Source organism: Mustela putorius, unplaced genomic scaffold (assembly GCF_011764305.1).
Source record: "Mustela putorius furo isolate JIRA1106 unplaced genomic scaffold, ASM1176430v1.1 tig00000135_pilon_pilon_pilon, whole genome shotgun sequence".
Taxonomy (NCBI): Eukaryota; Metazoa; Chordata; class Mammalia; order Carnivora; family Mustelidae; genus Mustela; species Mustela putorius.
This window is the reverse complement of record NW_025421292.1, coordinates 855,470-882,983: the sequence shown is the minus strand read 5'-3', so window position 1 is coordinate 882,983 and position 27,514 is coordinate 855,470. Positions and strand designations below refer to the sequence as shown.

Genomic DNA, 27,514 nt, shown 5'->3' with positions numbered 1-27,514 from the left:
TTAAAGAATACCGACATGCCTAGAATTATTATGATTATAATTTTTGAAAGCCAAATTAAAGAAACAACTCTTGAACTTATCTAAAGTAAAATGAGAAAGGACAAATGATTCGAAACCAGGTGACTTCACACGAGAAATCATTGAAGCAAGAGTAAAATAAAGCAAAGTCATTAAAATACTGAAAGTAAAGACTGTCAACCCACTAGTCTATATATTCAGTGAAAAGAGACTTCAGCAAAAAGACAAAAGAAAATCTTTAATGCATGGAAGAAAGAAAATCAAGAAAAGAAAGATAAGACAGAAACTAGTTAACAGATTTGTCTCATACGAAATCCTAAAGAAACTTCTGGAACATAAGGGAAATAACAGAAGGAGCAAATGAGAAGAAGGGAAAACATGTGGATAGAAAAAAGAGATTGTAAATTCTGAAAATCAAAAATTTATTTTATTTTGTTTTGAAAATGTAAAAAGGTGTTTTCTATTGATCCATAAAAATTTATTTAGTGATCTAATAAATTTTACCCTTTTGAATTCATTTTTATGTTGTATAAATTATTTGAAATAAATAAGCTTAATGAATTTATTCAGAGAAAGGGAGCAGTTTAAAGGGAAATTTATCTCCACCAGAACAGAAAATGTATTAATAAAGGAAACCCTGTCCTGGATTATAGAAAAGCAATGCTTTTGGTACTTTGGCATTTTGTAAAAATAGTTTGCCCCTAAAAGAACTAATATTTGATCCTCTGTACTTTTATTTATGAATTACTTCAATTGTTTTAATCAATATTTCTCATTTGATATGGACATTGAGGAAGGTATGTGTTATGGTGAGTGCTGTGAAGTGTGTAAACCTGGCGATTCACAGACCTGTACTCCTGGGGCTAATACTACATTATATGTTAACTTAAAAAATTAGGGGCACCTGGGTGGCTCAGTGGGTTGGAGCCTCTGCCTTCAGCTCAGGTCATGGTCCCAGGGTTCTGGGATCAAGCCCCACATTGGGCTCTTTGCTCAGCGGGGAGCCTGCTTCTTCCTCTCTCTCTCTCTCTGCCTGCCTCTCCGCCTACTTGTGATCTCTGTCAGATAAATAAATAGAATCTTTAAAAAAAATTTAAAAAGTATTTCTCATTTGATTTTCAGAGAAAATAAATGATGATCTTCAAATCTTAAATCACTTAGAAAGGATATCATTGCAGCAAACTCAGTTTCAGACAATAAAAAGAAAAGGTGTTTGGTATCTTGACCTTATACCAAATAAAACTTTCTTCCTTGTATACCAATCTACTGGTAACTCTATTGTTGCACTTGCAATTTGTTTCAGTTTAATATGTAATAAAACTTTCCTGTTTGTTTTTTTTTCTAAACTGTCTAAATTTTTGTCTAATTTCTTTTTCAGAGAAAAGGAAGAAAGAAGAGCAAGGTAGCCATTTTATCTTCACATAAGTACAAATCATGCAATTAAATATTGTCAGCTCTTGACTGTATGAGAGCAGCCCTGGGCATCTTGGCATTGTGTTGAACCAAGGACATTTTCCCCTAGTAAATGAATTGATTTGACCTTCTGTTACTTTATTTGCAGACCACTTCTGTTGCTCTAACTTCAGTTTACTCTTTTGCATAAGCATCATGATATCTGAAGCACTTTTGGTGATTAAATGTGATGTTGCTTGTGAAGCATGTTATCACAGAGCTTAATGCAGAAAAAGCGATTAGTGAATGTCAGTGGGGATGTTGGGAATGATGGTGACAATGATAGTGATGATGATGGTGATGGTGATGATTATTATCACAATGATATGCCTACAGAAGACTTCAGGAAATTATTTTGGGAGATGTTAAGTTAAGTCACAAGAAATTTAAAATTATTTTTCTGCTTTATCATTTCACATAAAACAATTTAGAAACCCATAAGTTTTTGAGTAAAACACCTATAAAATAAACATAATCTTTTTTTCTCTGAAGTGACTAACCTCTATACACAACAGGAGAAAAGATTTTTGCAAGGTTTTTTGTTCATTTTGTTTGTTTCATAATGATTCATATACTACTTTCTTTTAATTTTTCAAGTGAACCTAGGAAAGAAAATGGTAAAATTTAACGACTATTTACAAAATATGATATTCCTATTGTCTATGTCATAGTGATTTTCATATTACTCTGTTTTATTTTCAGGTGAACCTAGGAAAGGAAATGGTAAAATTTAATGACTATTTATAAAATACGATATTCTTATTGTCTACGTCATAGTGATTTTCATATTACTCTTTTTTATTTTCAGGTGAACTTAGGAGAGAATATGGTAAAATTTAATGACTATTTACAAAATATGATATTCCTTTTGTCTATGTCATAGTGATATTCATATTGCTCTGTTTTGTTTTCAGGTGAACTCGGAAAAAAATGGTAAAATTTAATAGCAACTTATTTTCAAGATATGATCTTCCTATATGAATTTTTGCTGCTTTTCCTTTTCCATCCCCCTACTTTCTCTGTATAATTTCTCTCATGATTTTCATTCATGTTTATTATATTACTATTTCCCTTCCTGTTTCTTTCTTTGTTGTTCTCCCATTAGTTAACTCACTTCTTTCATTCACCTTGTCTTAATTTAATGTATTATTTTTCAGCCGTCTGTATGACAGTAATAACTTCTTCTCTTGGCTCTGATATAAGTCAAATCTAATCTGAAAATATATTTGAAAGAGCTCTCACCATGCTTGTTGTGTCCACAACCTGATTCTAAGTAAAACTGAAACTCTTCTAAATAAGACACTATTTTATCAAAAAATGTGCAATAGGTTGTTCCTTACACAGAGCAAACACTACTACTCTACCTTTCGACTGAAGCATCAGCTGGCTGGACCAAAAGTGGAGGATTATGGCATAGTGATTGAGTCTTTTATTTTCAGCTTAACTTACTTAGATTTAAATCTTTGATCTGTTCAATTACCAACAGAAACTTCACCATGTTGTTCACCCTTTTGATTCTCAGATCTTTATTCTGTAAACAGAGGAATACTACTTCCCCATTATTTTGCTAGGATTCAATTGGGTAATTATATAAAGCCATTGAATAATACCTATCTCAGTGAATGCATTGAATAAATTGTAACTGTTGCCACACAGATGATGGATAGTATCACATTACAGGTGATGATATTTATTAGTATCAGCATTCTAAACAACTTCAAAAACAATATATCACTGGGGACTTGGGGTATTTTCTCTTGAATTTCAAATGTAAAATAATTTATCCTTGTAAGCATGTGATATATTTTTGTATTGTTTTGCTTCTGGTAAGTTCTAAAGAAGTGAGGGCTTTTTATAAAAAACTTTAATTAAAGTAACTTATTTCATGTTTAATTCATTTAAGGAACTTTAATTTTTCTTTTCTCTGTGATATTAAAATGGGGTTTTGTATTTCAGGAGAATTGCAAAAGGAAATTGGTCATTGTATTCCAATAGTTAAAATATTTGCAAGATATATTGTGGAAATCCCATGCTTCATTTTATCCTGTTTCTTTACCTCTTTATTTTGGGTGTCTTTTAATTTTCCTATAGCCTCTCTATATTGTAGTTATCATGCTAGGAATGATTTACCTGTTTACCTTGATTAAGTCCTAAAAATCATGTGAGTCATCTTTATTATAATCCATAAGAAATAATTTATAAGGAGCAATGGCTTGACTAATATGATAGTGATAATTAGATTATCAAAGAATGCATGTCTTCATTTGCATTTTTATCTCTTCATGAGTCTAAGTCTTCTGTGTACTTTTCCTTTCAGATCAGAGAAGAGCCCAATTTAGGAATGGTAAGTAGCTCAGAAGTTCTTTCGTGGCAGTTCTTAAATTCCATAAATAATAAGACTCCTAACTCAGCTCTAAACCCTGCTCCCAGAGAGTCAGGCGTATTATACCACTGCCTGTGTTCACATGGAAGATAATCTATAGTTAGTTAACTCATTTTTCCCTAATTTGGAATATTCTTTTCACTTCATCTCACTTTCTCAATTATTTATTCCTTTACTCTGTTGTTCCTAATTCCTTCCTTTTCTTCTTCCTTCACCTCTCTTCTTTCCTTCCATTTTCCCATCCTTCTTATCTATCTTTATCTCAAACTACCCACCTTCCTATCATTACTTCTTCATTTTCTATCTCCCTTATTTTTTCTCTTCTTTTTATTGTTTTTAGTTTGCCTTTTTTTCTGACTTTATATTTTTCCACACACATACACAACTCAACCATTTTCTAGTTTAAGAAAGGGATGGTCACATGCTTGTGAGAAAGGAAAGCAACAGACAAATATGTCACTGAATGCTTAGAGAATGTCAGTGATGAGAAGAGAGGAAAAGATATAAGAAGGACCAGGAGAGAGTAATAATATTTCATCATTTTGTTCACCTGCAGACTGGCAGAACGCATCATTGTACCCTGGTGAGTACATTATCCTGACCATAATAATTTTCCCTGAATCTAAGATATGTATCTAAGCTCCTAATTTCTGCAAGATTTCATGCTACCAACTACCACATGACGGAGGAAAAAATGTATTGTACATAACTTCTGTTCCATAGAAAACTTACCAAGAAATATAAATTACTTTTCTTTCCATCTTTTTCTAGTCTGTGTCTCGCAGGACACTTACAAGTTAACTAAAGAAGATATTAAGAAATAAAAATAGTATCTTGTCAATTTAATAAATTTCCTTTTTTCTTTATCACAATTAAAGGAAGTTTTATATTTATGTGAATTAATCCTAGCTACTCTTTCAAATAAACATCAAAACATGAAACAGTTTATCAAGCTATAGAGTGTATCTTTAATGTGTATACAAATATTTCTGGTTAAGAAGATCTCTTGGGGAGCGCCTGGGTGGCTCAGTGGGTTGGAGCCTCTGCCTTTGGCTCGGGTCATGATCCCGGGGTCCTGGGATCGAGCCTCGCATCAGGCTCTCTGATCTGTGGAGAGCCTGCTTCCTCCTTTCTCTCTCTGCCTACTTGTGATCTCTCTCTGTCAGATAAATAAAATCTTAAAAAAAAATCTACTTGGAAGATGCCCTCTAAGCAAAAACTTAGACCCACACTCTTTCATTGTGTAACTTCCCAATATTCTAGATGTCCTTCAAAGACAGTCACAATTTTTTGAGAAAAAGAAATGTGAAGATCACCAGAATCTATAGCGTTTTGTGGCAGGGCATTGACCATGTACACCTACATAGGCCAATTCTGTCATGTGGTTTCACCTAGGCACAAAGGGAGCTGGGAAAGGTGGTTTAGCTGTTTTCCCAGAAAACAGAAAAGCAGTAAGTATTGTTAGACTTTTTCCATCTCTACAACAAGCTGACTTTCAGGTAACCAAAGATCAACTTAATGCTTCTTTTCCTGTATCTATCTAACTTGGTCTTTTTTCAAAAGAGAAGCCAAGGGTCCATGGAATCACTGCAACTACCTCTAAGGCCAAGATCTCTAGGAGATGCCCACTTGTCTTCTGTCAGTGGATGTTACTCTTCTGAATCTTGAAATCTGTGTACTCATAGACAGGAGTTGTCTGCACCCTTCATTCTATACTTAGATAATGCAATAAAACATGGATAACAATTTATGTTTGGAATAAGGAAGGAGAAATCACCACAGTCATCATTTACCAACAGCCGTAAGAATTTCCATCAGGGATACTGTGAAGACCCCCTATTCTGAGGGTGGAAGTGTTTTCCTGATTATGTAGATCCTTGTTCTGTTCTTGAGATGTAACTTGCTTCCAGATTCCTTCAATAGCCCTTGGCTCTTCCTCACATCAAATGCATAGTGGCGAAGCACTCTTCTGGTTCATGCAAATTTATTTCAAAATATGCTTTGCAGCTTTCAAAGCTTTTCATGCTTACAGTATGTGTTACTACAAGCTCTTTTTTTTTTTGAGAAAATGTTATTGGATATAATATACATACCAGACATCTAATTAAGTGTTCACTCATTTTTTGAAAATCAATTCAATGATTTGTTAATACATTTACACAGTTGGGCAACAATCATCACATCCAGTTTTAGAAGATTTCTATTACCTGGAAAAATCTTTTGTTTCCATTTTCTGCCAGTCCTTTCCCAGGCTCAGGCAATCCCTAGTCTCCTTACTAGGTCTTTCTTTTCTTTTTCTTTTTTTTTTTTCCATTTAACATGTTTTTGAGACTCTCCTTTTAGCGTGTTTTAGTACTTTGTTCTTTTATATTGCCAGATAGTATTCCATTGTAAGGATATGCCACATTATGCCTATTTACACCCTAGATAATAGGAATTTAGAATGCTTCCACTTTATTTTATAGTTTTAAGTTTTAATTTAAATTATAGTTAGTAAACACATAGTGTAATATTAGTTTCAGAAATAGAATTTAGTGATTCATTCACATATAACACCCTGGGCTCACCACAACAATTGCCCTCCTTATTACCCATCACCCATTTAGCCCATTCCCTGAACCCATCTCCCCTCCAGAAATCCTGTTTGTTCTGTGTCGTTAAGAGACTGTTTTACAGTTTCTCTCTCTCTCTCTCTTTTTTCTCACCCTATGTTCATTTATTTCGTTTCTTAAATTCCACATATGAGTGAGGTCTGGTATTTGTCTTTCTCTGACTGACTGACCTCACTTAACATAATACACTCTAGCTCCATCCATGTTGTTGCAAAATGACAAGATTTTATTCTTTCTTATGGTTGAGTTGTATTCCATTATATATATGTGGGTGTATGTATATGTATACATTCATATACACAAAAATGAATACATATATACATACATATACATGTATATATATATATATAATACACACACCCACCACAGTTTCTTTACTTATTCAACATCCAATGAACATATGGGCTCTTTCCATAATTAAACCTTTGTAAATAATGCTGCTATAAACATCGGTATGCATGTGTCCCTTCAAACCAATATTTTTTTAGCTTTAGTTAAATACTTAGTAGCACAATTGCTGGATCATAGGGTAGTTCTATTTTTAACTTTTTGAGGAAACTCTAGACTGTTTTCCAGAGTGAATGCACCAGTTTCCACATTTGAAGACTTATGAACAATTCTGCTAGGAACATTCACATACACATCTTTGATCAAAAATACTTTTTCTTGGTTATAGATTAGGAGTGGGAATTCTAAATCACATGATAACTTTATGTTTAACATGCAATGAAATTGTCAAACTGTTAACCAAAGTGTCTGTACCATTTTACATTTTGGATAGCAGTATATGACTGCATTTGTTATTATCTATAATTCTCATAATGGTCTTCTTAGTGGATGTGAAGTGTATCTTTTTGTGGTATTAGTTTGACTTTCTCTAATGTAAAATGATTGAATATTATTTGATGTGGTTTATAGCCTTTGTATTCCTTCCTTGATAAAATATCTATTTATTATTTTGCCATTTTAAATTAAATTTTTATTTTTTAAATAGAATTTATTTATTTATTTGAAAGAGAGAGCAAATGAGAGAGAGTGAGCAAGTGTACATGAGCAGGGAAGGGAAGGGCAGAGGAGAGGGAGAAACAGATTCTCCACTGAGCAGGAATCCTGACAAAGGGCTCCATCTTAGGACCCTGGGATCATGACCTAAGCAGAGGCTTAAACAATTATGCCACCCACGCACGCTATTTTGCCATTTTTCAATTGGAATGTTTGTCATCCCATTTTTGACTTTTAAGAAATCTCTTTTATTTGGATACAAATCTTTTATCAGATAAATTGTTTGAACATATTTTTTTTCTAGTCTTTGTATTGTCATCTTCTTTTTTAAAATTATTTTGATTAACATATAATGTATTATTTGCCCCAGGGGTACAGGTCTGTGAATCATCAGGCCTACACATTTCACAGCACTCATCATAGTACATATCTTCCCCAATGTCCATAACCCAACCACATTCTCCCTACCTCCCCACCCCCCAGCAACCCTCAGTCTGTTTGTGAGATTGAGTCTCTTATGGTATGTCTCACTCCCGATCCCATCTTGTTTCATTTTTCTCCTTCCCTACCCCCAAACCCCTACCCTGCCTCTCAAATTCCTCATATCAGAGAGATCATATGATAATAGTCTTTCTCTGATTGACTTCTTTCATTCAGAATAATACCCTCTGGTTCCATCTACATCATTGCAAATGGCAATATTTTTTATGGCTGCATAGTATTCCATTGTGTGTGTGTGTGTGTGTGTGTGTGTGTGTGTACACACACCACTTCTTCTATATCCATTCATCTATTGATGGACATCTCGGTTCTTTCCATAGTTTGCCTATTGTGGACATTGCTGCTATAAACATTCGGGTGCATATGCCCCTCTGGATCACTACATATATATTTTTAAGGTAAATACTCAGTAGTGTGATAGCTCGGCCTTAGGGTAGCTCTAATTTCAACTTTTTGAGGAATCTTAATGTTGTGGAGTGATTGCATCACTTACATTCCCAGAGTGGAATTTTCCAGAGTGGCTGCACCAGCTTGCATTCCCACCAACAGTGTAGGAAGATTCCCCTTTCTCCACATCCTCACCAGCATCTATCATTTCCTGGCTTGTTAATTTTAGCCATTCTGACTGGTGTGAGGTGATATTTCATTGTGGTTTTGATTTTTATTTCCCTGATGCAGAGTGATGTGGAGCACTTTTTCATGTGTCTGTTGGCCATCTGGATGTCTTCTTTGCAGAAATGTCTGTTCATGACTTCTGCCCATTTCTTGATTGAATTATTTGTTCTTTCAGTGTTGAGTTTGATAAATCTATATAGATTTTGGATACTAGCCCTTTATCCATTATGTCATTTGCAAATATCTTCTCCCATTCTATCAGTTGTCTTTTGGTTTTGTTAACTCTTTCCTTTGCTGTGCAAAAGCTTTAGCTCTTGATGAAGTCCCAATAGTTTGTTTTTGCCCTTGCTTCCTTGCTTCTGGTTATGTTTCTAGGATAAAGTTGCTGTGGCTGAGGTTGACTGTGTTCTCCTCAAGGATTTTGATGGATTCCTATCTCACATTGAGGTCTTTCATTCATTTAGAGTCTATTTTTGTGTGTGGTATAAAGAAATGGTCCAGTTTCATTCTTCTGCATGTGGCTGTCCAATTTTCCCAACACCATTTGTGGAAGAGACTGTCTTTTTCCCACTGGACATTCTTTCTGGCTTTGTCGAAGATTAGTTGACTATAGAGTTGAGGGTTCATTTCTGGGCTCTCTATTCTGTTCCATTGATCTATGTGTCTGTTTTTGTGCTAGTACCATACTGTCCTGCTGATTACAGCTTTGTAATAGAGCTTGAAGTCTGGATTTGTGATGCCACTAACTTTGACTTTCTTTTTCAACATTCCTCTAGCTATTTAGGTTCTTTTCTGGTTCCATACAAATTTTAGGATTATTTGTTCCATTTCTTTGAAAAAATAAAGGATGGTATTTTGATAGGGATTACATTAAATGTGTAGCTTGCTCTCAATAGCATAGACCGTTTTACAATATTTGTTCTTCCAATCCAAGAGTGTGGAAAGTTTTTCCAGTTTTTATGTCTTCCTCAATTTCTTTCATGAGTACTTTATATTTTTCTGAGTACAGATCCTTTGCCTCTTTGGTTAGGTTTATTCCTAGGTAACTTATGCTTTGGGTGCAATTATAAATGGGATTGGCTCCTTAATTTTTCTTTCTTCTGTCTTGCCATTGTTTATAGAAATGCAACTGATTTCTGTGCATTGATTTTATACCCTGACACGATTGAATTTCTGTATGAGTTCTAGCAATTTTGGAGTAGAGTCTTTTGGGATATCCACATAAAGTATCATATGATCTGCAAAGAGTGAGAGTTTGACTTCTTTGCTGATTTGGATGCCTTTTATTTTCTTTTGTTGTCTGATTGCCAAGGCTAGGACTTCTAGTACTATGTTGAATAGCAGTGGTGATAGTGGACATCCCTGCCGTGTTCCTGACCTTAGGGGAAAAGCTCTGTTTTTCCCCATTGAGAATGATATTCGCTGTGGGTTTTTCATAGATGGCTTTGATGATGTTGAGGTATGTACCCTCTTCCTACAATTTAAAGAGGTTTTTTGATTTTTTTGTTTGTTTTTTAAAGACTTTATTTATTTATTTGACAGAGAGATGTAAAGAGAGAGGGAACACAAGCAGGGTGAGTGGGAGAGGGAGAAGCAGGCTTCCTGCCAAGCAGGTAGCCCAGTGTGGGGCTTGATACGAGGACCCTGGGATCATGAACAGAGCTGAAGGCAGACACTTATCAACTGAGTCACCCAAGCCCCCCTGAAGACTTTTGATCATGAAAGGATGCTGTACTTTGTCATATGCTTTTTCAGCATCTACTAAGAATGTCATATAGTTCTTGTTCTTTCTTTTATTAATGCATTGTATCACATTGATTTGTGGATATTGAAACAAACTTGCAGCCCAGAAATAAATCCCACTTGGTCATTGTGAATAATCCTTTTAATGTACTGTTGGATTCTATTGGCTATTATTTTGGTGAGAATTTTTGCATCCATGTTCATCAAGGATAATGGTCTGTAATTCTCCTTTTTGATGGGGGTCTTTGTTTGGTTTAGGGATCAAGGTAATTCTAGCTTCATAAAAGGAGTTTAGAAGTTTTCCTTCCATTTCTATTTTTTGGAACAGTTTCAGGAGAATAGGTATTAATTCTTTAAATATTTGCTTCTTCTGGGTAGTTGTCTAGCCCTGGGCTCTTATTTGTTGGGAGAGTTTTGATGATTGCTTCAATCTACATACTGGTTAAGGGACTATTCAGGTTTTCTATTTCTTCCTGGTTCAGTTTTGGTAGTTTATATCAGTCTAGGAATGTGTCCATTTCTATAACATTGTCAAATTGGCTGACGTATAGTTGCTCATAATATGTTCTTATAATTTTGTTTATATCTTTGGTGTTGTTCATGATCTATCCTCTTTCACTCATTATTTTATTTTTTGGGTCCTTTCTCTTTTCTTTTTGATAAGTCTGGCCAGGGTTTTATCAATCTTATTAATTCTTTCAAAGAACCTGCTGCTCCTGGTTTTATTGATTTGTTCTACTGTTCTTTTGATTTCTATTTCATTGATTTATGCTCTGATCTTTATGATTTCTCTTCTCCTGCTGGGTTTAGGCTTTTTTTGCTGTTCTTTCTCCAGCTCCTTTAGGTATAGGATTAGGTTGTGTACTTGAGACCATACTTGTTTCCTGAGAAAGGCTTCTATTGGTATATACTTTGCTCTCAGGACCACCTTTGCTGTGTTCCAAAGATTTTGAACAGTTGTGTTTTCAGTATCATTCATTTCCATGATTTTTTCAATTATTTTTTAATTTCATGGTTGACCCATTCATTCTTTAGTAGAATGCTCTTTAGCCTCCATGTATTTGAGTTCCTTCCAACTTTCCTCTTGCAGTTGAGTTCTAGCTTCAGGGCACTGTGGTCTGAAAATATGCAGGGAGTGATCCCAATCTTTTGGTACTGGTTGAGACCTTATTTGTGAACCAGGATGTGATCTATTCTGGAGAATGTTCCATGTGCACTAGAGAAGGATGTGTATTCTGCTGCTTTGGTATAGAATGATCTGAATACATCTGTGATGTCCATCTGGTCCACTGTATCGTTTAAAGCCTTTATTTCCTTGTCGATCCTTTGCTTGGATGATCTGTCCATTTTAGTGAGGGGAGTGTTAAAGTCCCCTACTATTATTGTATTAATGTTGATGTGTTTCTTTGATTTTGTTATTAATTGGTTTATATAACTGGCTGCTCCCTTGTTAGGGGCAGAGATATTTAAAATTGCTAGCTCTTCTTGTTGAACAGACCCTTTGAGTATGATATAGTGTCCTTCCTCATCTTTTATTTGTCTGATATAAGAATTGCTGCTCCAGCTTTCTTTTGATATCCATTAGCATGGTACATTGTTTTCTAACCCTTCACTTTAAATCTGGAGGTGTCTTCAGGTCTAAAATGAATTTCTTGTAGACAGAATATCGATGGATCTTGTTTTTGTATCCATTCTGATGCCCTGTGTCTTTTGATTGGGGCATTTAGTCCATTTACATTCAGAGTAACTATTGAAAGATATGAATTTAGTGTCATTGTATTGACTATAAGGTGACTGTTACTGCATATTGTCTCTGTTCCTTTCGGTTCTATTACTTTTAGGCTCTCTCTTGGCTTAAAGGGACCCTTTCAATATTCTTTGTAGGGCTGATTTGGTATTTGCAAATTCTTTTAGTATTTGTTTGTCCTGGAAGCTTTTTATCTCTCCTTCTATTTTCAATGATAGCCTAGCTGGATATAATATTCTGTCTGCATATTTTTCTTATGTAGTGCTCTGAATATATCATGCCAGTTCTTTCTGTGGATAAGTCTGCTGCTAATCTAATATTTCTACCATTGTATGTTACAGACTTCTTTTCCCAGGCTGCTTTCAGGATTTTCTCTTTGTCACGGACTTGTAAGTTTTATTATTAGATGATGGGGTTTACCTATTTTTATTGATTTTGAGGGGGGTTCTCTGTGCCTCCTGCTCGTTCCTTTTGCCATATTAGGGAAATTCTCTACAATAATTTGTTCCAATACACCTTCTGTCCCCTCTCTCTTTTTTCTTCTGAGATTCCAATTATTCTAATATTGTTTTCCCTTATGATATCACTTATCTTTCAAGTTCTCCCCTCGTTGTCCAGTAATATTTTGTCTCTCTTTTGTTCACCTTCTTTACTCTCTCTGATTTGGTCTTCTATATCACTATTTCTCTCTTCTGCCTCATTTATCCTAGCAGTAAGAGTCTCCATTTTTATTGGACCTCATTAATAGCTTTTTAAAATTTCCACTTAGTTATATTGTTTTTTTTTTTTATTTCTCCAGAAAGGGATTTAATTTCTCCAGAAAGGAATTCTCTAATTTTTCCATGCCTTTTTTGAGCCCAGCTGGCACCTTGATGATCATTTTTCTGAACTCTAGTTCTGACATATTACCAACAGCTGTTTTAATTTGGTCCCTAGCCATTGGTACTGCCTCTTGTTCTTTTTTTTTTTTTTTTTTTTTTTTTTTTTGTGGTGAGTTTTTCTGCTTTGTCATTTTATACAGATAAGAATATATGAGCAAGAGAATAAAATACTAAAAGGGTGGCAAAGATCCCGGAAAAAAATACACTGACCAAGTTAGAAGAGACCCAAAACTGGGAGGAAAAAACAGAGAGGAAAATAAAAATAAAAAAATAAGAAATAAAAATATATATTAGACTGGTGTATAGAGCACAGCACCCACTTGATTTTGGCTGTATTCTGGCTCTTAGAAGAAACTATCTCCCAAAATTTTAAAGAAAGAAAAACATATATATATATACATATATATATGTATATATATATATGGATAAACATGATGAAGGAATGGAATATGACTGTAAAGATGAAAAGTAAAAGATGATTCTAAAAAGGAATTCTAAAAAGGAATTTTAAAAAAGGAATTGATAAGTTAATTGGGAAAAAAGAGAGAGAGAGAATGTGATCAGGCTGGAGACTAGAACAAAGCCACGTGCTAGATTTAGGGTATATTTTGATATATTAGAAGAAGTTGTACCCCAACATTTTAAAGAAAAAAAACTATATGTATACAAAAATAAGTTTAAATACAGTGAAGGGATAAATTCTGATTATAACAATGAAAATTAAAAAAATTTTTTTAAAAAGGTATTGTTAAGATAAAATAGTTTAAAAATGTTAAAATAGGAAAGAGAAAAAGTTGAAAAAATAAAATTAAAATAATTTAACTTTGCAAGACTAAAGGATCATGGGGAAAAAGCCATGAATTCTGTGTTGCTTTTCCCTAGCTCTGGAGTTCTCTTTGGTCAGTGAATTTGGTCTTGCCTGGATGATACTGCTGATCTTCTGAAGGGGGCGAGGGCTGTTGCAGTGATTCTCAAATGTCTTTGTCTGAGGCATATTTGCACCTCCCAGGGGCAAGGCTAAGTAATCTACTCGGGTTCACTCTTGGTAGCTTTTGTTCCCTGAACACTTTCTGTAGAGCTTTGGAGGAAGGGAATGAAAATTGCAGCCTCCCAGTCTCTGGCCTGTCAGAGCAGAGAGCTCAGGGCCCCACTCCTCAGTGCACCCTCAGAGAAAAGTGATCAATCCCTTCCATCTCCCTGGTCCCCAGCTGCATTCCATGCTCACACATCCCGTGGCCAAGTTTTCTATCTCTGGTGCACAGTACCCTTTGGAGTCCCCAAACCCAGCAGAATACTGCCTTGTGCTCCTGACCAGTCCTCCCGGAGGAGGATGGATGGAGTCTCTCCAGATCTGTCACTTGTGGGGGTCCCTGTTTGAAAAACAGTGGTCTGCCTGTGCCTTGGAACAGAGAATAAGGTAACCCAAGTTGAGAGCTCACCATTTGCTCCATATCTTTATCTGGCTTCCCCTCTATGATACCTGGGAGCTTGCCACACTCAGACACCCCCGGTCTTTCTGTGATCCTGTGGGTCCTGAGACCACACTGTCCCCTTGAGGGCTCCACCACTGCTTAGCCTCTGGAGCAATATCCCTCAGTGGAACAGACTTTTAAAAGTTCTGATTTTTTGCTCCACTTCTCCACTGCTTGCCAGGAGCCAGTCCCTCCCCCTGCATTCTATCTTTTTGTCACTTTGGATTCACTTCTTCACACATCCTACCTTCCAGAAAGTGGTCAATTTTCTGTGCCTAGAATTGCTGCTCTTCTTCTCCTCTATCTCCTGTTGAATTTGTAGGTGTTCAGACTCATTGATAACTATCTAGCTGAACTCCTGGGACCTAATGATTTTTTAGTCTGCTACTCCTCCACCATCTTGCTTCCCCCCCAAAGATTAATTAATTTTAAAGAAGCATTTGGTGGTTATGTGCTCACTAGAAAAATATATCATCCTTTCATTTTCCTACTGGTGTATTTTGAAATGCTTAAGATTTTATTTTGATAAGGTTCAACATATCAGTTTATTTTTTCTCAAGCTTTTGGCTTCACATTTCAGAAAACCTTGCATAATTTGAGGTTTCAAATATTTTTCCTCCAATTTTTTCTACTGGAAGTCTTATGGTTTTAGCTCTTGCCTTTGGGAATATGACACTTTTTGAGTTCATATTTTGTGTGGCGTGAGGGAAACATCCCAATACATCTTTTTGCATGTGGATATCTGATGTGCCAACACCAACTCTTGAAAAGACTATACCTTTCCCCATGAAATGCCTTGGTTCTTTTGAAAATATCAATTGATCATGAGTTTATTAATGGATTTAAACTTTTGTTCTACTGATCTATTTGTCTGTTTTCATGCCATTCTCTTCATTACTATCATTTTATAGTATGTTTTGAAATTTGAAGATGTTTCCTTTTTCAATTGTTAATTTCTCTGCTATTTTTAGTCCAAACTGAAGAAGAAACACTGATGAATGTTGGATTCTCATGCTTTAGGTGTGCTTCCTTTTTAGATTGTTCAGTTCTCTGCTATTTTTAGTCCAAACTGAAGATAAAATTTGAAGATGTTATGTCTTCTCATTTTGATCTTTAAAAAAAATGTATTTTGGCTGTTTTTTTTTTCATTTCCATATGAATTCTAGAATCTACTTGAAAGTTTCTCAAAAAGAAAAACAAAAACAAAAACCTGGAACAATTCTGTTAGGAATTCTGTTGAATCTGTAGGTAACCTTGGGTTGAATTGCCATTTTAAAGACTTATTTATTTATGTATTTATTTGTCAGAGACAGGGAGCACGAAAAAGGAGGGGGAGCTGCAGGCAGAGGGAGAAACAGACTCCCCACAGATCAGGGAGCCCCATGCAGAACTCAATCCCAGGATCCTGGGATCATGAACTGTGCCAAGGCAGATGCTTAACTGTGGGCCACCCAGGCACCCTCAATTGCCATTTTAATATTAGACTTTCTATTCATGAGCATAGAATATTTCTCTTTTTACTTTATATCATCTGTGTTGTCTCAGCAATGTTTTGTAGTTTTAGTGTACAAACCTTTCACCTTTTCATTAAATTTCTTCTTATTTGACATTCTTTGAAATAGTGAATGAATAGTTCAATTTCATTTTAGACATGATTAGAGTTTGTGTGTCGATTTTTTTTTTTTAATACTTTAACCTTACTGAATTCATTGGTCAAGTTCTAGTAGACTTTTGTGGACATTTGTATGATTTTCTACAGGAATAATGAGTCAACAGTGAATAAAAGGAGATTTGCTTCTTTTTTCAAATCTGGATTCTTTTTTTTTTTTTTTTAAACTAACTGCATAGAATCTCCATTACAATGTTTGTTTGTTTGTTTTTTCCATTACCATGTTGAATAGAAATAGCAAAAGCAGATATCCTTGCCTTGATTCCTACCATGAAGTGAAAAAAAGCACATTATTTTATTATTATTTCATCGGTTGTATATTTTTCATAGATACACTTTATCAGTTGAAAGCTGCCCATCTGTTTCCAGTTTATTGATTTTTTTTATCACGATGGTATTGGATTTTATGAAATGCTTTTTCTGTGCCTTTTGAAATGATTATGTCATTTTATTGATTATTTTATTAGTATGGCTTGTTACATCAATTGATGTTCACACATTAAGCTGGTCTTACTTCCTGGGCACAAGCCCCATTTGATGGTGATCTATAATCTTTTTTGCATGTCTTGTTATATTCTATTTGTTAATTTTTATTGATAGTTTTTGCATTTGTATTCATAAAAGATATTTGTGATATTTTTCCGAATTTGAATTCAGTGTGATACAATCCTCCTAGAATGAGTTTAGAAATATCTCTCCCTCCTTTATGTTCTAGAGGATTCTGTTGAATATTTCTATTTTTTTTTTTATTTTTTTTTTTAAATTTTTTATTTTTTATAAACATATATTTTTATCCCCAGGGGTACAGGTCTGTGAATCACCAGGTTTACACACTTCACAGCACTCACCAAATCACATACCCTCCCCAATGTCCATAATCCCACCCCCTTCTCCCAAACCCCCTCCCCCCAGCAACCCTCAGTTTGTTTTGTCAGATTAAGAGTCACTTATGGTTTGTCTCCCTCCCAATCCCATCTTGTTTCATTTATTCTTCTTCTACCCACTTAAGCCTCCATGTTGCATCACCACTTCCTCATATCAGGGAGATCATATGATAGTTGTCTTTCTCTGCTTGACTTATTTCGCTAAGCATGATACGCTCTAGTTCCATCCATGTTGTTGCAAATGGCAAGATTTCATTTCTTTTGATGGCTGCATAGTATTCCATTGTGTATATATACCACATCTTTGTGATCCATTCATCTGTTGATGGACATCTAGGTTCTTTCCATAGTTTGGCTATTGTGGACATTGCTGCTATAAACATTCGGGTGCATGTGTCCCTTTGGATCACTACATTTGCATCTTTAGGGTAAATACCCAATAGTGCAATTGCTGGGTCATAGGGCAGTTCTATTTTCAACATTTTGAGGAACCTCCATGCTGTTTTCCAGAGTGGCTGCACCAGCTTGCATTCCCACCAACAGTGTAGGAGGGTTCCCCTTTCTCCGCATCCTCGCCAGCATCTGTCATTTCCTGACTTGTTGATTTTAGCCATTCTGACTGGTGTGAGGTGATATCTCATTGTGGTTTTGATTTGTATTTCCCTGATGCCGAGTGATATGGAGCACTTTTTCATGTGTCTGTTGGCCATCTGGATGTCTTCTTTGCAGAAATGTCTGTTCATGTCTTCTGCCCATTTCTTGATTGGATTATTTGTTCTTTGGGTGTTGAGTTTGCTAAGTTCTTTATAGATTCTGGACACTAGTCCTTTATCTGATATGTCGTTTGCAAATATCTTCTCCCATTCTGTCAGTTGTCTTTTGATTTTGTTAACTGTTTCCTTTGCTGTGCAAAAGCTTTTGATCTTGATGAAATCCCAGTAGTTCATTTTTTTCCCTTGCTTCCCTTGCCTTTTGCGTTGTTCCTAGGAAGATGTTGCTGCGGCAGAGGTCGAAGAGGTTGCTGCCCGTGTTCTCCTCAAGGATTTTGATGGATTCCTTTCGTACATTGAGGTCCTTCATCCATTTTGAGTCTATTTTTTGTGTGTGTGTAAGGAAATGGTCCAATTTCATTTTTCTGCATGTGACTGTCCAATTTTCCCAGCACCATTTATTGAAAAGGCTGTCTTTTTTCCATTGGACATTCTTTCCTGCTTTGTCGAAGATTAGTTGACCATAGATTTGAGGGTCTATTTCTGGGCTCTCTATTCTGTTCCATTGATCTATGTGTCTGTTTTTGTGCCAGTACCATGCTGTCTTGATGATGACAGCTTTGTAATAGAGCTTGAAGTCCGGAATTGTGATGCCACCAACGTTGGCTTTCTTTTTCAATATCCCTTTGGCTATTCGAGGTCTTTTCTGGTTCCATATAAATTTTAGAATTATTTGTTCCATTTCTTTGAAAAAGATGGAAGGTACTTTGATAGGAATTGCATTAAATGTGTAGATTGCTTTAGGTAGCATAGACATTTTCACAATATTTATTCTTCCAATCCAGGAGCATGGAACATTTTTCCATTTCTTTGTGTCTTCCTCAATTTCTTTCATGAGTACTTTATAGTTTTCTGAGTATAGATTCTGTGTCTCTTTGGTTAGGTTTGTTCCTAGGTATCTTATGGTTTTGGATGCAATTGTAAATGGGATTGACTCCTTAATATCTCTTTCTTCTGTCTTGCTGTTGGTGTAGAGAAATGCAACTGATTTCTGTGCATTGATTTTATATCCTGACACTTTACTGAATTCCTGTATAAGTTCTAGCAGTTTTGGAGTGGAGTCTTTTGGGTTTTCCACATATAGTATCATATCATCTGCGAAGAGTGATAATTTGACTTCTTCTTTGCCGATTTGGATGCCTTTAATTTCCTTTTGTTGTCTGATTGCTGAGGCTAGGACCTCTAGTACGATGTTGAATAGCAGTGGTGATAATGGACATCCCTGCCGTGTTCCTGACCTTAGCGGAAAAGCTTTCAGTTTTTCTCCATTGAGAATGATATTTGCGGTGGGTTTTTCATAGATGGCTTTGATGATATTGAGGTATGTGCCCTCTATCCCTACACTTTGAAGAGTTTTGATCAGGAAGGGATGTTGTACTTTGTCAAATGCTTTTTCAGCATCTATTGAGAGTATCATATGGTTCTTGTTCTTTCTTTTATTGATGTGTTGTATCACATTGACTGATTTGCGGATGTTGAACCAACCTTGCAGCCCTGGAATAAATCCCACTTGGTCGTGGTGAATAATCTTTTTAATGTACTGTTGAATCCTATTGGCTAGTATTTTGTTGAGTATTTTCGCATCTGTGTTCATCAAGGATATCGGTCTATAGCTCTCTTTTTTGGTGGGATCCTTGTCTGGTTTTGGGATCAAGGTGATGCTGGCCTCATAAAATGAGTTTGGAAGTTTTTCCTTCCATTTCTATTTTTGGGGAACAGTTTCAGGAGAATAGGAATTAGTTCTTCTTTAAATGTTTGGTAGAATTCCCCCGGGAAGCCGTCTGGCCCTGGGCTTTTGTTTGTTTGGAGATTTTTTAATGACTGTTTCAATCTCCTTACTGGTTATGGGTCTGTTCAGGCTTTCTATTTCTTCCTGGTTCAGTTGTGGTAGTTTATATGTTCTAGGAATGCATCCATTTCTTCCAGATTGTCAAATTTATTGCCGTAGAGTTGCTCATAGTATGTTCTTATAATAGTTTGTATTTCTTTGGTGTTAGTTGTGATCTCTCCTCTTTCATTCATGATTTTATTTATTTGGGTCCTTTCTCTTTTCTTTTTTGATAAGTCGGGCCAGGGGTTTATCAATTTTATTAATTCTTTCAAAGAACCAGCTCCTAGTTTCGTTGATTTGTTCTATTGTTTTTTTTGGTTTCTATTTCATTGATTTCTGCTCTGATCTTTATGATTTCTCTTCTCCTGCTGGGCTTAGGGTTTCTTTCTTGTTCTTTCTCCAGCTCCTTTAGGTGTAGGGTTAAGTTGTGTACCTGAGACCTTTCTTGTTTCTTGAGAAAGGCTTGTACCGCTATATATTTTCCTCTCAGGACTGCCTTTGTTGTGTCCCACAGATTTTGAACCGTTGTATTTTCATTATCATTTGTTTCCATGATTTTTTTCAATTCTTCTTTAATTTCCCGGTTGACCCATTCATTCTTTAGAAGGATACTGTTTAGTCTCCAGGTATTTGGGTTCTTTCCAAACTTCCTTTTGTGGTTGAGTTCTAGCTTTAGAGCATTGTGGTCTGAAAATATGCAGGGAATGATCCCAATCTTTTGATACCGGTTGAGTCCTGAATTAGGACCGAGGATGTGATCTATTCTGGAGAATGTTCCATGTGCACTAGAGAAGAATGTGTATTCTGTTGCTTTGGGATGAAATATTCTGAATATATCTGTGATGTCCATCTGGTCCAGTGTGTCTTTTAAGGCCTTTATTTCCTTGCTGATCTTTTGCTTGGATGACCTGTCCATTTCAGTGTGGGGAGTGTTAAAGTCCCCTACTATTATTGTATTATTGTTGATGTGTTTCTTTGATTTTGTTATTAATTGGTTTATATAGTTGGCTGCTCCCACATTGGGGGCATAGATATTTAAAATTGTTAAATCTTCTTGTTGGACAGACCCTTTGAGTATGATATAGTGTCCTTCCTCATCTCTTATTATAGTCTTTGGCTTAAAATCTAATTGATCTGATATAAGGATTGCCACTCCTGCTTTCTTCTGATGTCCATTAGCATGGTAAATTCTTTTCCACCCCCTCACTTTTAATCTGGAGGTGTCTTCGGGCTTAAAATGTGTTTCTTGGAGGCAACATATAGATGGGTTTTGTTTTTTTATCCATTCTGATACCCTGTGTCTTTTGACAGGGGCATTTAGCCCATTCACATTCAGGGTAACTATTGAGAGATATGAATTTAGTGCCATTGTATTGCCTGTAAGGTGACTGTTACTGTATATGGTCTCTGTTCCTTTCTGATCTACCACTTGTAGGCTCTCTCTTTGCTTAGAGGACCCCTTTCAAGATTTCCTGTAGAGCTGGTTTGGTATTTGCAAATTCTTTCAGTTGTTGTTTGTCCTGGAAGCTTTTAATCTCTCCTTCTATTTTCAATGATAGCCTAGCTGGATATAGTATTCTTGGCTGCATGTTTTTTTCTCGTTTAGTGCTCTGAAAATATCATGCCAGCTCTTCTCTGGCCTGCCAGGTCTCTGTGGATAAGTCAGCTGCCAATCTAATATTTTTACCATTGTATGTTACAGACTTCTTTTCCCGGGCTGCTTTCAGGATTTTCTCTTTGTCATTGAGACTTGTAAATTTTACTATTAGGTGACGGGGTGTGGGCCTATTCTTATTGATTTTGAGGGGCATTCTCTGAACCTCCTGAATTTTGATGCTCGTTCCCTTTGCCATATTGGGGAAATTCTCCCCAATAATTCTCTCCAGTATACCTTCTGCTCCCCTCTCACTTTCTTCTTCTTCTGGAATCCCAATTATTCTAATGTTGTTTCGTCTTATGGTGTCACTTATCTCTCGAATTCTCCCCTCGTGGTCCAGTAGCTGTTTGTCCCTCTTTTGCTCAGCTTCTTTATTCTCTGTCATTTGGTCTTCTATATCACTAATTCTTTCTTCTGCCTCATTTATCCTAGCAGTTAGAGCCTCCATTTTTGATTGCACCTCATTAATAGCTTTTTTGATTTCACCTTGGTTAGATTTTAGTTCTTTTATTTCTCCAGAAAGGGCTTTTATATCTCTCGAGAGGGTTTCTCTAATATCTTCCATGCCTTTTTCGAGCCCGGCTAGAACCTTGAGAATTGTCATTCTGAACTCTAGATCTGACATATTACCGATGTCTGTATTGATTAGGTCCCTAGCCTTCGGTACTGCCTCTTGTTCTTTTTTTTGTGTTGAATTTTTACGTCTTGTCATTTTGTCCAGATAAGAGTAAATGAAGGGGCAAGTAAAATACTAAAAGGGTGGCAACGACCCCAGGAAAATATGCTTTAACCAAATTAGAAGAGATCCAAAATCGTGAGTGGGGAGAAAGGGGATAAAAAGAGGTTCAAAAAGGAAGTAAGAAAGAAGAAAAAAAAAAAACAAAAAGAAAAGAAAAAGAAAAAAAAGAAAAGAAAAGAAAAGAATTTTTAAAAAAAGAAAACACCTAAGAAAAATGTAAAAAATATATATATATATATTAGATAAACTAGTAAAAAATCGTTAAAAAAGAAAAAGGTAACAGTTAAAAAAAAAATTTTACGCGAAGGCGAGAAAAAAAGAAAAAAAAAATGAAAAAGAAAAAATTAAATTAACTGCAAGACTAAAAAAAATCACAGGAAAAAAGCCATGAGTTCCGTGCTTGGCTTTCTCCTCCTCTGGAATTCTGCTGCTCTCCTTGGTATTGAAACCGCACTCCTTGGTAGGTGAACTTGGTCTCGGCTGGATTTCTTGTTGATCTTCTGGGGGAGGGGCCTGTTGTAGTGATTCTCAAGTGTCTTTGCCCCAGGCGGAATTACACCGCCCTTACCCGGGGCCGGGGTGAGTAATCCGCTCGGGTTTGCTTTCAGGAGCTTTTGTTCCCTGAGCGCTTTCCGTAGAGTTCCAGAGGACGGGAATACAAATGGCGGCCTCCTGGTCTCCGGCCCGGAGGAGCCGAGAGCCCAGGGCCCCACTCCTCAGTGCGCCCTCAGAGAACAGCGCCCAGTTACTCCCGTCTGCCTGACCTCCGGCCGCGCTCCGAGCTCACCGAGCCTGCGACAGGTTCAAGGTAACACGGAGCTGCGAGCTTATTGTCAGCTCTGTCTCTGTAGCCGGCTTTCCCGTTCCAATACCCGCAAGCTCTGCGACACTCAGACACCCCCGATCCTTCTGTGACCCTGCGGGACCTGAGGCCCTGCTGACCCCGCGTGGGCTTCGCCCCGGTTTATCCTCTGGAGCGATGTCCCTCAGTGGAACAGACTTTTAAAAGTCCTGATTTTGTGCGCGGTTGCTCCGCCGCTTCTCGGGAGCCGGCCCCTCCCCCCGGGGTCTATCTTCCCGTCGCTTTGGATTCACTTCTCCGCCGGTCCTACCTTTCAGAAAGTGGTTGTTTTTCTGTTTCCAGAATTGCTGTTCTTCTTCTCTTCGATCTGCCGATGGATTTTCAGGTGTTTGCAATCTTTAGATAAGCTATCTAGCTGATCTCCGGCTAGCTGAAGCAGTCTCAGCTTGCTACTTCTCCGCCATCTTGACTCCTCCCCCTATTTTTTTTTTTTAAATTTTGGTAAAGTACACCAGTAAAGCCAACTGGAACTGGGAATTTCTTTGTGGAAAGTATATAATTAATAATAATTCTTATAATTATATCACTAATAGTAACTAATATATTAAGAAATTAGTAAATTTTAGTTAGTAAATAAGTAAATTAGCAAATATTAATAAATTAGTAAGTTTTATTACTTAATACTTAATAATTACTTAATTTATTGGTAATAAATTAATAAATAAGATATTAAATCTTACTTGTTAGAGCTCTGTCTAGATTTTCTATTTCTTAAGTCATTGTCAATAATTTGTATTTTAAAGAATTTTTGCATTTCATCTAAGTCTAATTTAGTGGCATAGGGATTTTCATAGAAATCCCATTTTAGCCTTCTAATTTCTGAGAGTTTAATAGTGATGTCCTGTCTTGCAAAATGCCCTCATGTGTGTGTGTGAGTCGATTACTGTGGCTTTAAATATTTTTTTCTCTTTTTCTTTTTTTTTTAAGTTTTTAAAAATTTTTTAAATTACAGTTAGTTCACACACTGTGTAATGTTAGTTTCAGGTGTATAGTTTCATAATTCAGAACTTCCACACAACATCTGGTGCTCAATATAACAAGTGCCTGTGCTTCTTATTATTGAACTTTGCTGGCTTTTCTAAGAAGGAACATTTATTTAACTGACACAGTCAAATAATGAATTTAGGGTTTTCATTGATTGATCTTTTTATAAAGATTTTATTTATTTATTAGAGAGTGAGAGCATGAAGGGGGGGAGGCACAGAAGGAGAAGGGAGAAGCAGACTCCCCACTGAGCAGAGAGTCCACAACATGGCTCCATCCCAGGATCCTGAGAACATGACCTGAGCCAAAGGCAGATGCTTAACCGATAGAACCATCCAGGCGTCCCTTCATTGATTTCTAATTTCATAACTTTTGATTGCTTTAAGCTCAGTTTATTACTTACTTTTTGGTCTCTTTAAGGAGAAGCTTAGTTTATTGGTTTAATTAGTAATTGGTTTAATTCTCCTTTTCTATAGAAGGCATTTAAAACTCTACATATCCCTTTAGGCTCTGCTTTTAGCTGCATCCAGTAGATTTTAGTTTTTAATATTTTCATTTTCATTCAACTCAAAATAGCTTCTAAATTCTCCTTTGATTTCCTTTTTGTTCCACAGATTATTTATAAATATGTTGTTTAATACCAAATTTTTCTTTATTTCTAAAATTTGCTCCTGTTTTCATTTTCAACTTGATTCTACTGTAATGAGATAAGATCCTTTTATGGACTTTTTTTTATTAGTCATTTTAGTTTTTCCTGAGTGTATCTCATTTTTCTGTGTGTCCTTGTCAGTTACCTTTGTGCATTTCTAGAATTCAAAAGTTCCAATTTGAGAACTTTTCCAGTCTTATGTTGTTTTGGGAGAGAATTTATCAAGCCATTTATTAAGTTATTACAGAAGCCCTTTGCTTCATGTTCCTTTGTTTTTTTTTTTTTCAAAGATTTTATTTATTTATTTGACAGAGATCACAAGTAGGCAGAGGCAGGGAGAGAGAGAGAGGAGGAAGCAGGCTTCCTGCTGAGCAGAGAGCCTGATGTGGGGCTTGATCCCAGGACTCTGGGATCATAATCCGAGCCAAAGGCAGAGGCTTTAACCCACTGAGCCACCCAGGCACCGTGCTTCATGTTATTTTTGACAACTTTTTCATCTGAATTTCATAGACCTCTCATATATTTCCTCCCAGTTAGCTTCATATAGTGATAATTATATCCAAAGTAACTGTAGACATATTTGCCAATCTGATATATTTTCTTATACATCTCCTTTTATGGTTGGTTTCTTGAAGCCACCTGAACCAACTATGAAAAATTCATCATTTTAACTTTTTCTTTTCCTTAAGTCACTTTGTTCATTAAAGAAATTGTGCTCTTCCTTTGTGCTAAAAAACCCCCCAAAACCCAAAAATCAAAACAACCCCCCCCCACTATTTAACTACTCTCTGGAGTAGTCTAGAAAAGTGATTGCCATACTCATTCTGTAAAGATTCGTATTATAAGGTTGTGGGCTGTATGGTCTGCTCACAATTACTCAGTGGTGCCTTGTACACTAAGGAGCCATAGACAATACATAATGAATTAGTGCGGCTGTCTTCCAATAAAACTGTTTTTACAAAGGCAGTTGGGCTGATTCTTGGTTTAGAAAAGGTCACCTTTTACACTCTAATAATTGCCCATTTATTGGAGTTTTTCTATTTATTTTGATTTATGCCAGAAAAAAAGTAAATAATTATTTTGAGAATGAATAGGTTTTTCAATAGGATGTCAATAGCAGATTCAATGAGTGCTCTCTTTTCAAATATATTCCTTCATATCTGCAGTGTGTGTTTAGGAACACATGATGTGCTTTCCAAATGATCATGGGAAACAGTTTTAGCAAATGTTTTCTCTACATATTATGGATGTCCATGTTTGTGGTCAGTTTTATCGGTTTTGTCATGTCTATTGCCTAAGCACTAAACCAGACCACACATTTTCTTGTTTAATAGTAGCATTTTCATCTTTAGGCTGTACTTTCTGCATTGAGTAGTATAATTAACTTTGTTTTTTGTAAAAATACCTATATTGCCATGGTTAAGACAATGGCTTTGTATTCCTCACTTCTGCAAATGATAATATGAGAATATCTGGTTCTATGGCTCTCCTGGGCAACCCCCTTCAAAATAGTACCTCTGAGAACCAGGAATCTTCTGATCTCCTGTATTCTCCATTTTTAGAGTCATTGCTCTTAGCCTTGCACCGAGGGAGGAGTGGGAAAGTGTTACAATGGGAACGAGAATGACAAAAATATCATATGAACTATTTATTGTCAAAAGTATAAATGGTATGTGTTCTGCTGTGCACATTTTATTGACCATAACTCAGTCACATAAAGTCATCTAAATGCAATGGTATGGGGAATGGAAACATGTAAATTCACTGCCTATTTAAAAAGAGGATAATTATCTTGGGACATCTCTATTCTATACCAAAGAAAATACAAGTTAGAGGAATTAATTCTTATGGGAATATTTAACAAGAAAAGCAGTGAAAACTTTAGGTCAAGCAAAAGTTACTGAATAAATTTGGGAAATAAACAAAATAAGTGTTAGAGGGAAGAAATTACCTCTTGTGTCAATAAATTCAAGTATTAGGGCTGATGATGCATATTTATGTTTTTTTCAGACTGGAGGAAAGGATTTTTCCAGGCTGGTGAGTCATTCCCTGGTCGTCTAAGAGGACCTCTACTCCTGACACTCCACCTCAGTCTCTGGAGAAGTTTCTGGAGGGCAGATGAAAAACTCCACTGAGAATATATACACCTCCCACAGCCCCAAGATATCTCAGGCTAACACAGCTATCTCTGTTTCCAGGATCACTTTAACCTTTTCAGAGAATATTATTCTGTCTAGGGTGCCTAGCTGGTTCAGTGAGTTAAAGCCTCTGCCTTCAGCTCAGGTCATGATCCAGGGTTCTGGGATCCAGCCCCACATCAGGCTCTCTGCTCAGCAGGGAGCCTGCTTCCTCCTCTCTCACTCTCTGCCAGTCTCTCTGCCTACGTGTGATCTCGCTCTCTGTCAAATAAATAAATAAAATCTTTAAATAAAAGAATATTATTCTGTCTTTCAGAGAATATTATTGTCTTTGCAGCAAATGTTATTCTAGATCCATCCACAGCCCACACTGCACTCATCTTGTCTGAAGAGAACAGATGTGAAAGCTGTGGAAAGAAGCCTCAAGATCTACCTAAGGACCCGCAGAGATTTAATTCCCTTCCCTGTGTTCTGGGACACCCAGTCATAACCTCAGGAAGGTGCTACTGGGAAGTAGACATCAGAGATAGTGGAGCCTGGGACCTGGGAATATGCAGGAATAATGTAATAAGGCAGGGGAGGATTTGTATAAAACCTGGGGATGGTTTCTGGGCCATCAGGTTTTATAAAGATGAGTACTGGGCACTCTCTTCTCCAGAAATGCAGCTTACTGTAAGAAAGCACAGAATGTGTATTTTCTTAGAATATGAGGATGGATGTATCTCATTCTACAATATTGCAGATAAATCCCACATTCACACCTTCTCTTTAATGGGTCTGTAAGGCCTTTTTTCAGGCTTTGGCTCAGTGATTTAAAACATTTGACCATCTGTCCAGTACCTGAAGCATAACCCTTACTGTGATCCCTCCCCTATATTAGCAGCATCTGAACACCTGCAGGTCAG

General features: G+C 36.3%; 1 long non-coding RNA gene across 1 annotated transcript; it reads left to right on the top strand.

The window, feature by feature from the left end:
* The first annotated feature begins 3,671 nt into the window (after positions 1-3,671).
* On the top strand, positions 3,672-26,833 carry LOC123390660. Its single transcript, XR_006605203.1, has 3 exons — positions 3,672-3,814; positions 4,410-4,436; positions 26,482-26,833. It is a non-coding gene; the product is annotated as an uncharacterized LOC123390660 (long non-coding RNA).
* The last annotated feature ends 681 nt before the right edge of the window (positions 26,834-27,514 follow it).